Source organism: Aulonocara stuartgranti (genome assembly GCF_965226115.1).
Source record: "Aulonocara stuartgranti genome assembly, chromosome: 17".
NCBI lineage: Eukaryota > Metazoa > Chordata > Actinopteri > Cichliformes > Cichlidae > Aulonocara > Aulonocara stuartgranti.
The window spans coordinates 30,564,516-30,580,831 of record NC_138953.1 but is presented as its reverse complement, the minus strand read 5'-3'; the positions used below and the strand labels follow the sequence as shown (position 1 = coordinate 30,580,831).

The window sequence follows — 16,316 nt, the reverse complement described above, 5'->3', positions numbered from 1 at the left end:
AACACACAAACAAGACACACACACGTAGCAAAGAAAGCCATTCATAAAACCATTCAAAACAGACTCAGGCTGATAAATACAAAGAAAGCTAAGTGCACCCACACCCACACACTCAACTACACACATACACAACCTAAAACAAAGACACACATCCTTTTGACCTACTGATTGGCGGTTTCACCTGACCTATGATCCTTAAGCTTTTTGCAGTTAAGTTACAGTTGGTTTTGTGGCAGCAATTGCCAAGAGAGACTTAAGAACACACACGCACACGCGCATGCATGCACATACACACAGACACACCTCTCTACTAATGCTCGCTAACCTCAGAGGAGTTGCTAGAGGCTGCACTGACATCATGTTACCAAAGCAACAGGCAGAGAATGGGGATTGGATGAAAGGATGATGACTCAACCTCCCTTCCTTGTTTTCCTCCTCTCTCTTACCATAATCTCTCATTTTCTCTCTGAAACTGTCTCTTACTTTGTCAACTTTTTGAAAGTCAAGGATGCAAAAAGAGTCACATGCATGGGCAGGGGGGACATTGTAGGTTTTTTTCAATTTTTCAAAAGAGTGGAATGCTGGCACGTGCCAGTGTGGGATAACTAGCTTTGAATTATTCACACAAGACACACAAATGCCCACACAAAGCCACGAATTGAACATATTAAAAACAGGACACATTCTTGTGAAACTTATTGACATATTGGAATAACTGACTAGCGCTGCTGTCATAACCCTTAAATCTTAAAGCTGATGGGTAAGAAGCGTGTTAAATGAAGGACCCGGTTTGATAGAAATGGAAATAAATGATGTTGACACAAGCTATATGTGTGTGGACCTTCTAAGCTGGCGCAGCCCACCTTAAGTTAACCTAGTTTCACAGCCTTCTTAAACGAGCCTGTTGGAGGCACACTCACTAAATCATTCATAGAGGAGAGGCTCAGAAAAAACATGTTTATGTGTGAGAGAGAAAGAAGGAGCAAAGGCGAACTGCTGTGCTCTTTCTTGTGGTCCGTATGTTTACATGGTAGTTTGTGTTCAGAACAGTGCTTTTTCTTTGCTACATATCCAAAAGGAATTAAAGTCATGACATTTCGGGCCATTAATCAAGTCTGGAATTCAATTACCTACTCAATCTTTTATAACGTGAAAGGAGAAGACCTTGGTACTGGATGTGCGTCTTTTCATATGTAATGGCCCCTCTTTTATTACCTGACTAAACTAGTTGTTTTTACTCTTCAATTCTAATGCAAATAATGCTTCTTTACCTTATACTGAGCCTCAGTGAAGCCCTTTTAGTTCATCTACTGTCTGAAACCACCCAGTTTTGCCTCATTTTCCTTTAAGCCAGCTTTCATCTGATGGATAGTCCCTTTTAAGCAGAGGATTTGAACAGCATGTGCGTTTACTGCTTGAGGTGAGCGTTTTAGGGATTTCTCTGCTCTTTGACTGAGCTTTGAGTGAGCTGTTGGCTCACACGGATTACTATTCATATGCTGACCTCATTATTTCAAGCTCCATATTAACATGTACATGTACACATATATATGTATATGTGTATATGGCACCAATTAAGGAAAAAAGCATGAAAAACATCATCTGTAAAGTTTAGTTTTTTTTAATAAAACCAAAACAATAAGGAGGCTGATATTTGTTACACTGATTTATTACTACTTTGGACAAAGCCAGGACTGCTATCATCCTGATTACAGCTCTCTGTTCAGCAAACACATGAGTAACAAGTTATGGGCTTTTGCTGTAGTTTTCTGAATTGTCAGCTTCAAAACATGACAACATTTTAAGACGGCAAGGCCTCCGTCCCCTCTAGCTGTCCCGAGGTTTTAATGAATATGAAAAATGCTGTGAACCATGATGTTGTCATCATATCTCAAGCCAATTGAGATATTGGGTTGAGATATTGGAAATTTTGGTTCAGAGCACTACATAGCACCTTCCATGGCCATCATGACAACACCAAATTCAGAAAGATTTTTTTAGATGAATAGTTTTAGTCCTTCAAGTTGCATACAAGAAACTTAAAGGATGGCCAAGATAGTGTTCAAGGAAGCTGGACCAATTTACCCCTGGTAAGAAGTATGTTTTTTTCAACCCTTCCTTTTTCTACTTCCATGTTTCCTCTTGTGATTTCCGCCTTCTGCCTCTAATGTCTGTTTCCATCTGTCTCTAAGAAGACAGATGGGGCCTCTCCCCTCTTTATCTCTCAACTATCCCTCTCTTTTATCCCATATCTGTTTTTCTGTCTTATTGCTTTTATCTTTCTCTCTTCTTGCTTCACACTTTGTTATTGTCTTGCTCTCTTCATTTCATCTTTTTTCCAAAGTCCACATTCCTCTTGTTCTCCTTCCCTCACCACCATCTCCTCTATGCCCATCGCCACTCACTCTAACCCTCGTGCTCTCCTCTAGGAAATCCCTCTCTACCATCTGTCTGGCTGTGATGAATTCAGCCTCTTTCGGAACAAATCATCTTGGCCAAATTAATGAGACTCTCCGAGGGGATAAACTTTATGTGAGTGTGCGTGCTTGTGCGATTGAGAACGTGTATGTGCCGAAAATGCTTCATAATCCATCAACTGCACCACTTAATTTATCCAGTGACAGATAGCATGCTACATGGAAATACGTCAGAAACGGCCGTTGCACACATTGAGCTTTTTTCTTTTTTAAAGAGGAGGTCAAGAACTGTGGTGCGCCTGTTTTTGGTCATCCTCACATGTTAGTACGAACACTGTTCACTTACAGCCAGATCTTCCAACAACGATGTAAAGCTAGGGTGCCAAGCAAAAAAATACAATTAGATACATAAATTAATGGACTGTGACAGATTCTGTAATTTTCCCTCTGAAATTGATTTTGACATTAAACAGACAATATGTCATTTACAAAATTTAAGCTTTAAGTCAAACGATTTAACCAAAGCACTGCATTGACCGTTCAGGAGCTACAGACACTTTTTGTACATAGTTGCCCATTTTTCAGAGGCTTAAAAGTAACTGGAAAATTAACTAACAAGTTCTTCCATTGTTTCATGACAAATTCAGCAATTTTTACTTAGCCTGGCGGGGCGAAGGACACTGTCTCAGCCGAACTCTGGACACACACACACATACACTGATATGCACAGACTGATCCCCCCTCCCTTTCCAAACGCCTTCGATGCTTGTGCCCTACCGGGGAAGATGGCAGTCAACTGGACCAGCGCAGACATGCCGCAGGACCGGATGCGCTGTCTACACCGGCTCTCTCGTACCCTTTACCCGCCCCTGTTGCTTGTCTTGTGTTTCTATGGTGTATTGATAGTCATGTGCTTTTTGTGCTGAGGTGTTTTTTCTGTTATCAAACTGTTCTCCCACTAGGAGCTCAGTCTGAGTGTTTTTTTTCTCCTCCTCTTACCTCATGTTATGTATTTTCGTTGTTTTTTCCTATCAGCCTTCCTTTCTGACATGTCTCCCCAATGTGATGTTTGTGTAAAGTTGGTCAGAAGGTTCCTTTGTAAGTGCGCATGCGCCATTAGCGTGCTGCCTGCTGTAACCCTAATTTCCTTCGGGATTAATAAAGTATTCTGATTCTGATAAAGGCCAATTCTGCATGTTTAAATCACATTTTTGCTTTATATAGATGAAGTTTTATTAGGCCGAAAAGCAAAAAATAAAGCCGTCGCAGAGACAGCAAAAACTTTAGGAGTGCCATAATCTACAGTCTAGTATAGTCTTAAAAAGAACTGACCAACTGAGCAACAGCAAAAGGTTTGAAATCACCCTGAAGACAACTAAAGTTGATGCTCGCATAATTTTTTCGTTGGATAAGGAAATCCCTTTCACAAAGTTAAAGCAAATCAAAAATGCACTCTTGAGGGGCTGGGTTTATCATTGTCAGAGTCTACAATCAAGCAATGCTTTCATGAATACAAAACCTAGAGGGGTTACAAGATAGTAACACTCAAGAACAGGAAATTAGACTAGTAGAAAACCTCTATAAGAGTCTGCACAGCTCTGAAAAAAGCAATCTTTCCATGAAACCAAGATTAACATGTACCTGAATGATCGGAAGAAAAAATGAAGGAAAAGGAAAGAAACAGGTCATGATCCAAAGCAAACCCCGTCCAGCAAAGTGTATGTGTCAAATTATGAGCAAATGTGGTGGAGTGGTACCAGGTCACTAGCATTTACTGATAATGTGACCGCTGAGAATTAAGAGCATGAATTCTCAGGTGTGCATGGCTATATTGTTGGCTGAAATTTAGCCAATACTAATTGGACTGTGCTTTACAATGCAAATTAATAATGACCCAAAGCTGACCAGAGAAGCAAGCCAAGAGTTTCTCAAGTGACAGTAATGGATATTTTTCAGTGGCCAAGTGAAACACCTGATCTCAACCCAACAGAGCAGCTCTTCAGTTACTGTAGATAAAACTGATGCAGAAAGACACCCACAAACACGCAGCAGCTGAAGGCGGTGCTTTTGGTGATGTATTTGATGATGTCCAAGGGTTTTAGATTTCAGGCAGTGATGGACTGCAAAAGATTTTCATTCAAATATTAAAAATAATTCTCTTATTTAAATTTATGTTATCACCAATTAACCTAATCACACAAACGGAATGTCTGTGAATTTTGGGAGGAAGCTGGAGTACCCAGAGAGAACCCACACAAACATAGGTAGACCATGGAAACTTCACACAGAAAGGTCCTGGCCAGATGAAGGCAATCCTTTAGCTTAATTGCTAATTATATTAAAAAATAGTCAGGTGCTGCCGTTTAAAAGTGGACAAAACAGCTGATGTTATTAAAGTGTTATTTGGGACTAGCACAGCATGATGTTACCACTGAACAGGTACCCTGTTGCAAGGAAGCATCATCTATCTTTCTCTAAATCAACCCCTAAATGTCACTATGAATGTAAAGTATGCATGTCACCTTACCTAATTTAGTTAAAGGGTTGACCACAATAAGCGTAACAGAAAAAATTCAATATGAGGGGAAAAAAACTGTTAAACGTATATAAAAGCTATACTGTATCTATAAAATAAAATAAAATAAAATAAAAAGGTTGAGGCACTGGAATAAAAGCCTGTCTGGGAAAATGTGTCTCAAGCCACAAATTAAAACATGATTGATTTTTTTATGCAGCAGTCCTCATTGACCATATTGACCAAAGAGCCATAAAACTGTCTGGCCACTATAAGGCTGATTCACGGATTACAAGGAAAAGCTGATGAATGGGAACAGGGACACCAGTCCAGACTCTGATGGAACCGTGAACATGTATAATTTTTCTCTGTGTGCAAGAAAAGACAGATGGAGCCTTGAAGTTACTTGCTCTATGCAGGAACTAGTGGTAGAAGTGCTAAACGTGCCCAGCCAGATCTGGTGTTAATACAAAGGCTAGGGCCAATTCATCTTCAGTGACACTCACCCAATAGCACAGTAAATTACGCAGCATGGGAGGAGGTAGCTGAGTGTGAGGAGATAGGGAAGGAGAGAGAGAGAGATATGAAGGAAGAGGGAGCTGGCATAAGAGAGTGAAAGAAGAAGGGGGGGGGGGGGGGGGGGGGGGTGATGCTCCAACTTACAATGAATGCTACAGACTGGGTTTAAATTCATATATCATCAATACTGGAGGCAAGAGACAGCAAGGACTGCAGGGATTTAATTATGCCAACAAGATAATAAATAAAACAATATTCATGTAGCTAGAGAATGAATGTTTCTGTGCAACACCACAACAGGCATGCAGAAAACACAAAAAATACACTTTCCTGCTCCAAACCGTTGCAAGTAATCATTTTTCATAACACGTATTTCCTGCATCATTGATGGAACAGAACTGGCCATAAAAGTCGCCTTGGCAGGAGGTGCTGGCACTTAAAATGGATCCCAATGCCAGCATGCCTTTTTTGCCAGACATATAAACAATCCTAAAAAAAGAGGAAAAAAATCCCTTGGGGAAACAAATAAATAAGCTTGCCTTGCATTCTTACCTGGTTGTAAAAAGCTCTTCCTTCTCAATCAGTGTGCAAAATTTTAAATGAACTACCTGAGCTAGAGGAGCAATCACACTCTCTACAGTGTTGTTTATTAAATTAAACATTTATCAGAATTTTTCAACTTGCTTTTAAATATGTATATATATATATTACATGAACATTGAGAATTATAGCCACAGTGGACTCTTTCTGTTGTTTCAGAAAAGAGTTTCATTTGTAAATCTGGAGGTCTGGGACGAAGTGACTGTGCTGCTCTGGCGGGTTTGAGGAGACAAAAAGTCTCAGCACCCCTGCTACCTCTTGAAACTAAACAAAACTAAAAGCAAGCAACAATCAGCCAGGTGAGTCACACAGAAACAGCTATAGCTCTCGCTCTCTCACCTCTGTGTTTCCCACTGTCTCTCTCTCTGTGGACTGTTTAGTAAATAAAACTTTTGTCAATAATTCAATATTTGCTATCAAAAACAACAACAACAAAAAATTAAATAAGCTGGGAAACTAAAGGGGGGGGGGGGGGGGATTTAACAGTCTACTACACTGCACTCTGTGTCATTTCATCAGATCATAACACAGCAAACAGTGCTGCTGTCCGTGGTTCTGAAACAACAGCCATACTTTTCTTTTTTACACATAGAGTATAAAGATTTTGTTTTCATACAGATTTTGTAAGTAACAAAGGATTGAGCACATATTAAGCCTTGATTTTAGATCAGAGATTGGATTTTGCCAAATGCTAGTGCTGCTTACTTAATACCAGGGGTGCTAACTGTGTTCACTACAAGATGGGTGCACGTTACAGTGCAGAGGCTGGCAAACATGTCAGTGATTTACATGCAGTAGTTGAATTTAATGCAAAAAGCAGCACCAATTGTGCTTCTTTGGAGAAAAAGTAAGAACCTGATAACAAAGATGGCCGTAAGATATGAAAGGTTTTTTTTCCCTTTTCATCCACTGGGGATTGCTTTCAGGTTACATCACAGACAGGTGTCCTTTCTTCTGCTGCAAACCGCAAGGTCAATGAAAAAACAAAGTCAGAGTTGAAACACTCTGAATTTTGAGTGTAAAAATAGAACATGAGAGCAAGTGCCACCGCAAGGGCTCACATCTCTGACAATACCACAGAAGTGCAAGGCCTCTTTCAGATGCTAAGCAATGTATGATAATTAATGGGTGGTGCTAAGACAAAAGTCTGGCACAAGATACCAAATGTTTGGGTTTTGAGCCGACAGATGGATGCCTCTGACAAAACTGAATTGCCTTCAGTGTTCTTTCACTTGGTTTCTGAGTGGTGTTTAAAACTGCAGGAGGGGAAACATCTGCCGGTGAAAAATAAACAAAACAAAAAACCCCACAGTTTCTATTATTAACACTGGGCTTTAAGCACGATTTTTATATTTTATAACAACTGTGGCAAATAGTCCTTGAGCCTGGCACTAAATACCTGGCAGTGCCAAGCAGCTGACCCTGGCTGCTGACCTCTGCACCCTGGAGGGGATTGGCAGGACTAATTAGAGGACTAATTACTCCTTTGGGATTGCACACGAATGTGCAGACAAACACAGGAAGAGTTGCTACCACTGCTCATTCAAAAGTAGAATTTCTTTCTACCTTTAAATATTTTTTAACATCACTCAACGCTGAGATAAAATTGTTTTGTGCAACAGCATATTGCACACTCCATGCTATTCCTGTCATTCTAGCCAATCATTTTTAATACCGCTGAAGAGCATGTCCTTACAGCCAACACTATCCGGAGCTACTGGCAGCTAAAATAATGATTTCTGTCTGCCAGTAACTACATCCATGTCATAAAGCCAGCACAGTGCCCACATTTGGACAGGAAACCAGAGAACTCAGTTGAGGTTATTCTTGTAAGTGTGTGTGTGTTGGGCAGCTGACCAATCCAATGTATTAACCAGCCTTTGTAAATATTTCAGCCTGGTAACAGACACTGACATGTGCAAACTGAAAGAAGGTGCACAGTTAGATTGGATGTCTTGAAATCCATTTCCAATTGTTTGGTCCAACCTCCAGAATGATGTTCCTGTTTCTTCTCTTCACTGTTTATTTTGTTCATGCAAAAATTCTTAACAAATAGATGTGTATTTACACTTACATCTTAAATGGTACAAACATTTGCACTCAGTTGGAAAAGTCTTTCTGTCCACCTGATAGATGTCCTTTCAAAATAAAATAATCGCCCTCCTTAAATTCTGCTCTGGTCTTTGCCATCTAAGGGAAATGTTGGGCACGCTAGCTGCTTAATAATCAGTATGTTCACCAGATAGTGGCTAACTATGTGCCAAGTTCAAAGTTACCTTATCAGGAATGCTGCAAACTTTTACTGAAGCTGTAAAATAACAAGATCATAAGAAGCTGGAAGATGTTCAAATGCTTTGAGGAGCTGCATAAGGCAACAGTCACACAGACCTAGAATTTTAAAGAGTGCGACTTTTACCTTGAAGGCAAACAGCCTCTGTTTTCGGTTTGCGTCACACTTTTCATTTTAACTGTCAGTCGGCGAGTAGTTGGCGACTACTTGCACTCAAGTCAATATCTTACATATGAAACACCAATCTGTGGAAATCTGCTAAAGACTAAAGCAATCAAAACGAGTTTTTTTGGTGCATTTTTTTCCCACCAATTTCATCTAGCCACGCCCAGCAACAACTCACCAACCAGGTGGAGATTACAGAACTGGAGCTTATCAGGGGTTTGTTTATTGGTCTCTAGGCCTGTATGAGTGAGGTCTAACACTGTAAAAATGTCACAGAGTGGCCCCATGCACTTGATATCAGCTTTATATTCCACAGTCCTTTGCATTGCACAGTTATTCGAATGTTGCTAATTGGAGCCTACTCTTTTCATTAGAGGGATGATATTATCAGCTCATATTAGCTAGTTTGCCCACCAAAGGCCAAGAGTCTGCAGAGCCTAAAAACTAAACTCAATAAGTACACATAAGTGTTAGGGAACTCTTTTTATATTTCATGTGTCTGAAATAAAAAAAAATCATTGGTCAGTATTGGAATATCAGGTTTTTGAATAACCAAATATCAGTATCAGTGCATTGGTATTAGCATCAGTATTAAAAATCCTGTATCAACTGGGCTCTATTGGAAATATCCAAAGACAGGTGCAGCTTCAACATGAAATTTTAGACCATTTGTTCCCGGAAAGGTCAAAGTTAAGGATCATCTCTGATGTCTGGTCTGGTCTGGTTGGTGTATAATATCTATTTTGGCCATATTTGCCAAATAAAAACAGTAAAAATCAGTCATCGGTGGCTTCCAGCATGTGGAAAAGAAAGAGAGGATGAAAACCCCCCTCTGTTAACAATGCCAGTCCCTTTAGTGAAAGAGAGAGAAAAAGACGCTTGGCTCATGAGCGATTTTGGTTCAGTTTCTTATGGAAACAACTAGTCTCTCATTTGAACACTGAATCTGAGCCAAGCGATTCACATGCTCATTAACAGCACAATGTGTGTGTGTATGTGTGAGAGAGCTATGATTCAAGCCATGTAAGGAAGCAGCCAAGTAGTTATATGCTGTGTGCAAACAAACACACAGTCGCCCCACCAGTTCATACCCTACTCCCGCTTTACAAACCACATACTGTCTTACTAACACCTGTCTTAAACTTGTCAATGATATCTTCCACCAAAACGCTTCTCACAATTATTCACAAAACACTGCACAGGCATGCATAAACCTATCTAGTTTAATCTATCTAATTTACCTAAAAATGGACTGCTTTATCTCATGAGGATCACAGTTCTGTCCGTGAGATGTAAACAAGGACACACACACCAGTGCATGTGCTCATACAGCCACATGCACACACACAAACACAGCCGTTACGAGAGCTGCCACGGGGAATAGGATGAAAATGAAAGCTGAGAGAGGGAGACGTGAGGAGGAAAAAAAATCGAGGGAGGAGAAAAGCCCATGTGGCAGAGGGAGATTCTCATCTTTACTGAAATCAGCTGATCCCTCCCTCTCTCTCTCTCTCTTTCTCGCATCCTCCCTCGCTCCACTGCCACAGCTTTCTCTCTCAAATCTTTCTTCCTGTCCCCCTTCCATCAACCTCATCCCACCGTGTCTTCTGCCTCCCTTTTCTCCTACCTAGCTTCCTTATTTATTTATTTTTTGCACCCTCTTTCACATTTCTCCCAATGCCTTCCACTCCACTCTCTAGTTTCTCCTCACTCTGTTGCTCTGTATTTTCCCTTATCTCTCCTTCAGCTTTCACTCGTTCGTATTATCACGCACTCTGTATTCCACCTCCCTCTTCTTCTCTCTGTCACAGTGGGAGAGCTGCAGGCAGACAGAGGCAGCATACACTAATGTTACTATATTTGACAAGACACACACACACACGCACACACGTACATTCTCCTGCCACATGCACGGCTGCACACACGTACCGTAAAGAAAAACGGGGGAGGTGGGAGTATCGAGACACACACACACACACACACACAGTCTAACAAAGGCGCACCGGAAAGACAACCCTCAAGTGTACATGCATGGATAAACACACACACACGCTCCGACGCGTGCTGAGTGCAGGAATCACAAACATAGCGACACAGAAGGGGTAGCGCATGACGCCAGCAACCTAACGCTGTTGCCTCTCTTTCTATCTCTCTCAGACACACACACACACACACACCGTCTCTCTCTTTTTCACACATACTCACGCCTCTCAGACACACGGCAACACGCAAGCCAACGAGCAGGACAGCGCTGGACATATCATTCATATACGGAACAGATCCTAAGAAAAGGATTAACTATCTCCATCCCTCTCCCTCTGAGGACCTTAGCCTCTCTTACCTCCTCTTGTTCCTCTAAGCCTTTCTTTACCTCTGTTTTTTTTCTAAAATCCTCATCTTTTTTTTTTTACACAATCCGTCCCTTCACAATTTATCGGTGGGTTGAAGGGAAGCTGGAGGAATTGTCTTTATTCAGAGAGAAGGATTAATCTTACATTATTCATCTGACCAGGATCTTGAATGTATGGATTTTCTTAGTTGTAGTGGTGACAGCTTTTCTTCAATTTTTTTGTCCAGTCAGAAATTTTTGAGCTTTATTTCTTTCTTTTTTTTTTTTAAATAATATTTTTGGACGAATGGCTGATTGCAGAAAGCCATAAAGCTCGTGCTGTCCGAGATATTTGGTCAAAAGGTAAGTCTGGTTGACGGTGTTCACCCCACTCATTCATTTCTTCTTTTTTTTGACTGGAATTTAATATTTATAATGTCAAACAAAGTACACTGCAGAAAAAAAGAAAATTACATTTGTGTTTTTCTTGAAACATATGGGAATTCTAGACGGGGCCAAAAGTGAATACTGTGAGGAGGTGGAAGCCGTAAACGTCAGCCCTCGGGCTGTTTCCTGGACACACACTACACATTGACAGGAATGCCTAGGATGTGGTTTTGGGCCAAAGCTTGCAGGGGTGGGCAGTAGAAAAGTATGAGAGTTATGATTCATGGCATGCTTACTATAACAGGATATTCCTTCATTTCCTTTTTGTGAAAATACCTTAAAAACTATTGCTGTGCTGCAGTGCTGTGGAATAAACCTGGCTGTCATATTATAAAACATGTCTTAGTGGGCATGAACAGTAAATATTATGGTCTAAAGATCTCATAATATGATGTTAGAGAACAGTAAAGAAACTGAAATTCCCTCTGAAATGACTGCAAAATAAATTAATAGAAACTGTTGCTGGTAAAGAGGCTCCTGATGAATCATCTATTGAGATACAGCCTTTGGGAAATACACTGTAGCCTTTGTAAATATGCCAAATGCTCCAACCACAGATGTAGTAAAAACTAACTGCTACAAGTATCTGAAGGTGTATATTCAGTCCAATCAAATTAAGATAAGATAAGATAAGATAACCTTTATTAGTCCCACACGTGGGAATTAGTGAAAGAACTAATGTGAAAAACACCATCCATCCATCCATCCATCCTCCTGATTTAAAGTTAAATGCTCTAAAGCTTATAAAGTCAAAACTGTTTCAATTGGACAATGCTGCTTGCTCAAAAGTCTCATGCATAACCTAAAGTCACATGATCTACAGGTCTGACTTTTGCCAGTACATCACAACCGCTGCACATCATTCTGCTATTTTTGCAGCCCTTTCTTAATGCACAGGGGGGGCGATCATGGCTCAAGAGTTGGGAGTTCGCCTTGTAATCGGAAGGTTGCCGGTTCGAGCCCCGGCTTGGACAGTCTCGGTCGTTGTGTCCTTGGGCAAGATACTTCACCCGTTGCCTACTGGTGGTGGTCAGAGGGCCCGGTGGCGCCAGTGTCCGGCAGCCTCGCCTCTGTCAGTGCGCCCCAGGGTGGCTGTGGCTACAATGTAGCTTGCCATCACCAGTGTGTGTGTGTGAATGTGTGTGTGAATGGGTGGATGACTGGATATGTAAAGCGCTTTGGGGTCCTTAGGGACTAGTAAAGCGCTATATAAATACAGGCCATTTACCATTTTTTTTTACCACAGTACAGAATATAAGCAAACCTGCTTTAATTCTTGAAATGATCTATGCTTACTTGTTTTTTATACTGTCCCTTCTACATGCTGTGATCTTACACTGCTCCAACAGTTTAATGGAAACTTGGTTGAACATTTCTTCAGTACTTTCTTTTCATGACCTTCACAATATCTTATGTAATATTAATCAATGTAGAGCCCTTGATAGATGCCATTAAATGGCACTGCGTTAATTCTCACTCAGAGGCCTCTGGGTAGTGTGTTGCTGTTTTTACCTGCTTTATAACACTTCACGGGCTCTAATCTCTTTTCAGATGGTGTGATGTAAGAGTGATTAGCTTGCAATAGCTGCACTGTGATTGTATGATCATGCAGTAGGTGTGAGGTTTCATCACCCTTTTGTGCCTCTCTGCTTTAGATAAAAATGAATGAAAACAGACTATTTTCCAAGTAACGCAGACACCTTCTGACATTATTCTAGAGAAAACAATTATAAAACTAATGGATTATGTGGCTGCACTAGTTTTGTATGTCTACTAAGAAACATGGCTAACAATTGAGGCCAGTCTGGGGGCTTATGTGAAACCACTCATTAAATGATTTAGATAATATCAGCTGCAAAGGATTTAATGAGTCTGGGTGATATTAATGATGCACTTAACTAAATGACAAATTTTACTCTTAGCCTCTTACTCCTAAGCGCTACTGTCAGATCTGGGTGGTGTTCAAAAAAAATGAGACTAGCTAAGATTGTATGTGATATTAGCAAAAACTGATCATTTACACAGAATAAAAGTAAAGAAAGCAAAAAAAATCATGACATAATATACAGTTACAATACCAAGACAATGAGTGTAAATAAAAATAGCTGTCAGCTGTCCAAACCTATCTGAAGCATAACTGACCATCTTTAGCAGGTTCTGTTTATCCACAGCTGAGGGACACAAGTCTGAAAAAGTTTTGTCTTGGAAAGAATTTTCCTTGACCTTGACATGGTGTAATATCGGTTCCATACTTATTAAAATCAACAGCATATGTTCAGTGAAATTCAACTCTTGGACAGAATGGTATTCATATGAATGTTCAACATGTGGCTGCAAACCCACATGCATGTGTCATAATATATCTGTACATATAACTGTACCATGTGCCTGTCAACACATACAGTACGTTGCTCTTTTTGTACAGCTACTGGCGTGTGGTTAGGCGTGTGTGTGTGTGTGCCATGTTGCCCCAATCTCTTCCCTCTCCAGTGTAACAAAGCCATTAAAAATTGATTTAGGGAGCTTGGCTGCCTGGCTCTGCCTTTGTCAGCAACCTGCACGGTTACACGCACATTTAACAATGTATTTGCACTCAAGTGTTTTCATGATTTTGTATTCCCTGTTAGTTTTGTATGCATGTCTGTGTGTATATAAGAGATTTAAAAGCATGGCTTTAAGTCAGGGATGTCAAACTCATTTTAGATGGCGGGCCACATCCAGCTCTCTTTGATCGTGAGTGTGCCGGGCTGGTGAAACTCTCCTTTCTGTCAATATGAAGAAGTTTGACTTTACATTTATGTAATGTATAGAATTGTGTACACTAGTTTATCTGTTGCTTAATTACTGTGGTCCAGTATGGATGGCCACGTGGGAGCTCTTTATCAGCCAGAAAAGCTGTAAAACTTATTAAAATACAATTTAAAGCTCAAAATTTATGCCCTCCCTCTTATTTTAAAAACATCCAGTGGGCCGGTTTGCATGCCCTGAGCCGTATGTTTAACACCCCTATTTCAAGTGAAGAATTTGGCTATTTGCTCAAAATCTACACACCTGCATCCAAACAGACATAAACGCACCTGCCTTTGCACACAGATATATAGAAATGAAACTGGATGACCTCCAGCTGAACCCACTAACATGACAAATCACGAATGATTAAAGCTCTTGTCAAGGTGTTTAAGTTGTCTCATTGCAGATGACCACAGTGTAGAAAAGAATTGATTTATTGCTTACTGCCTCTTGTAGCACTGAGTATCTTTGTTGTACATTATCCATCTGTTCTGCATCCTAAAGCATTTGTGCACATTTGCTATGGAGACATAAGACATGGATGGATTGAGCTCAAGATGGCAAAATATAAACATGTCTAGCTACTGTAAAAACATCACTCAGACATAAGGTTTGTTCCGATTCTTTAAGTTGCTTTGTTACATGAGCTGATAATCTTGTGGAGGACACATATGCATGTCCTGGAAATTGATTAGCAAGATCACAAAGTATAAACCTGTCAAGCATGAATGAAGTTAACTCGCTTCCTCACTATCAACAACCTCCTGCCATAAATGAGAGGAGAAACACAATCTGCCTGATTCATGTGTCTGCCCCAAGGCGTGTGGTCAAACGTTGCCCTGCATAAAGTCTCTGCGGTATGCAACTGCAGCCTGAGTGAGTACAGCAAAGAGTTAGTGACAAAAGTAGAATGTAAAGAGGAGAGGAAGAAGAGGAGCTGAGAGGAGGGGAGGAGGTGTTACGTGATTCCTCAATAGGCAGGGTCACTCTGACACCCAAGTATTTACACGTGTATGTATATAAATGCGTGCATAGGTGCATGTGTAGATTTTGGGTGCCCCCTGTCCAGGTCAAAAGAAGGTTTCTGAGAATAGCCTGGCAGGCTTGATGCCACATCACCAGTAACGTGGCTGCAAAGGTGACCTTCTGCTACACCTTCAATACATCAGTTCCAGCATACATAGGCACATGATGACATTTTGGCAAAGCTTAACATGAATGAATTGCAAATTTTAACAATTCAAATGTTATTTCACATGTGAAATTCTGGACTATTACTGATCTTGCTGATGAAATGCAATGTTTTGTTATTTATTCCCCAGTTTGTCCCACTTTTAAGGTCTTCAGCACTGTTGTTGTAACAGAACGAATAAGCATTGGCCAGTGTGATCAATAAAGTTAAATTTACTAGTCAAGATGCCCAAAGGGCAATATCGGCTGAAATATTTGTACCTCCCTCCAAAGTAGTTTAAAAATGGCAACACTAAGCTAATGAACGGCAAAAGAGAGGCCAAAAAAAATGTCAATCGCTCTTTGTCTAATAACCAGATGTGAGTTCCTTTCACTGTATTTGCAGCCATTTAGAAAAAATAATGATTTCATTGTTTTACTTGCTTGCAAAGAAAAGCACTGTTTTCCCTCCTTTGAATAAATCAAAACATAAACAGAGCCATGAATCATCTGAAAAATGGCCAACATAAAAACCCAGGCACCAGTTACAGTTCCAAAGGTGAAAAAGGAAATAAGAATTATTTCACACAGAAATATTCAATCTGATGGAAAATTAGTTCACAAGCATGAAGTTAAATCTTTGAAGAATGCACTCTTCAAATGATATACATATGAATTCTGCTGTGCCGAGGCTGTATAGGGGGCTCAGACAAGCAAGGACCCAAAAATACCCACATTTTGGTGAGTCTGTTAGTTTTCAGTCGTTAATTAATTGTAGAGACTTAAATTTGAATCACTCAGTCACAGTATCAACCAAGGTAATGTAGCTTTACAAGTCACACCCTACCAACAAAATCAAAAATGAAACATTTGCGGCTTAGAGCTTAAACCAAACAGATGAATCTTCCAGAAGTTCCCTCCATTGCTCATTAATGCTTCTGAGTTTTCCAAAAGAAGCTCATGTGCTCAGTTAAAAAGAACAACTGAAATTTCCCAGTAGAGCAGAGCTAATGTGACTTTAATCACATGCAGGAAATCCATCTGCTGAATATCCTCGGTGCATGCCTCTGTTCC

The 16,316-nt window shown here is 40.3% G+C and overlaps 2 protein-coding genes across 2 annotated transcripts in view; one reads left to right on the top strand and one right to left on the bottom strand.

The window, feature by feature from the left end:
- The window catches only part of cacna2d4a (calcium channel, voltage-dependent, alpha 2/delta subunit 4a), a 100,048-nt gene that overhangs the window by 25,781 nt on the left and 57,951 nt on the right, over nucleotides 1-16,316 (bottom strand). The gene's annotated exons all lie outside the window — the stretch shown is intronic.
- Nucleotides 10,591-16,316, top strand: part of lrtm2a (leucine-rich repeats and transmembrane domains 2a) — a 30,851-nt gene continuing 25,125 nt past the window's right edge. Inside the window, exon 1 of the mRNA XM_082511944.1 lies at nucleotides 10,591-11,198. The gene's annotated coding sequence lies outside the window, so the exon portion shown is untranslated. The remainder of the gene's footprint in view (nucleotides 11,199-16,316) is intronic.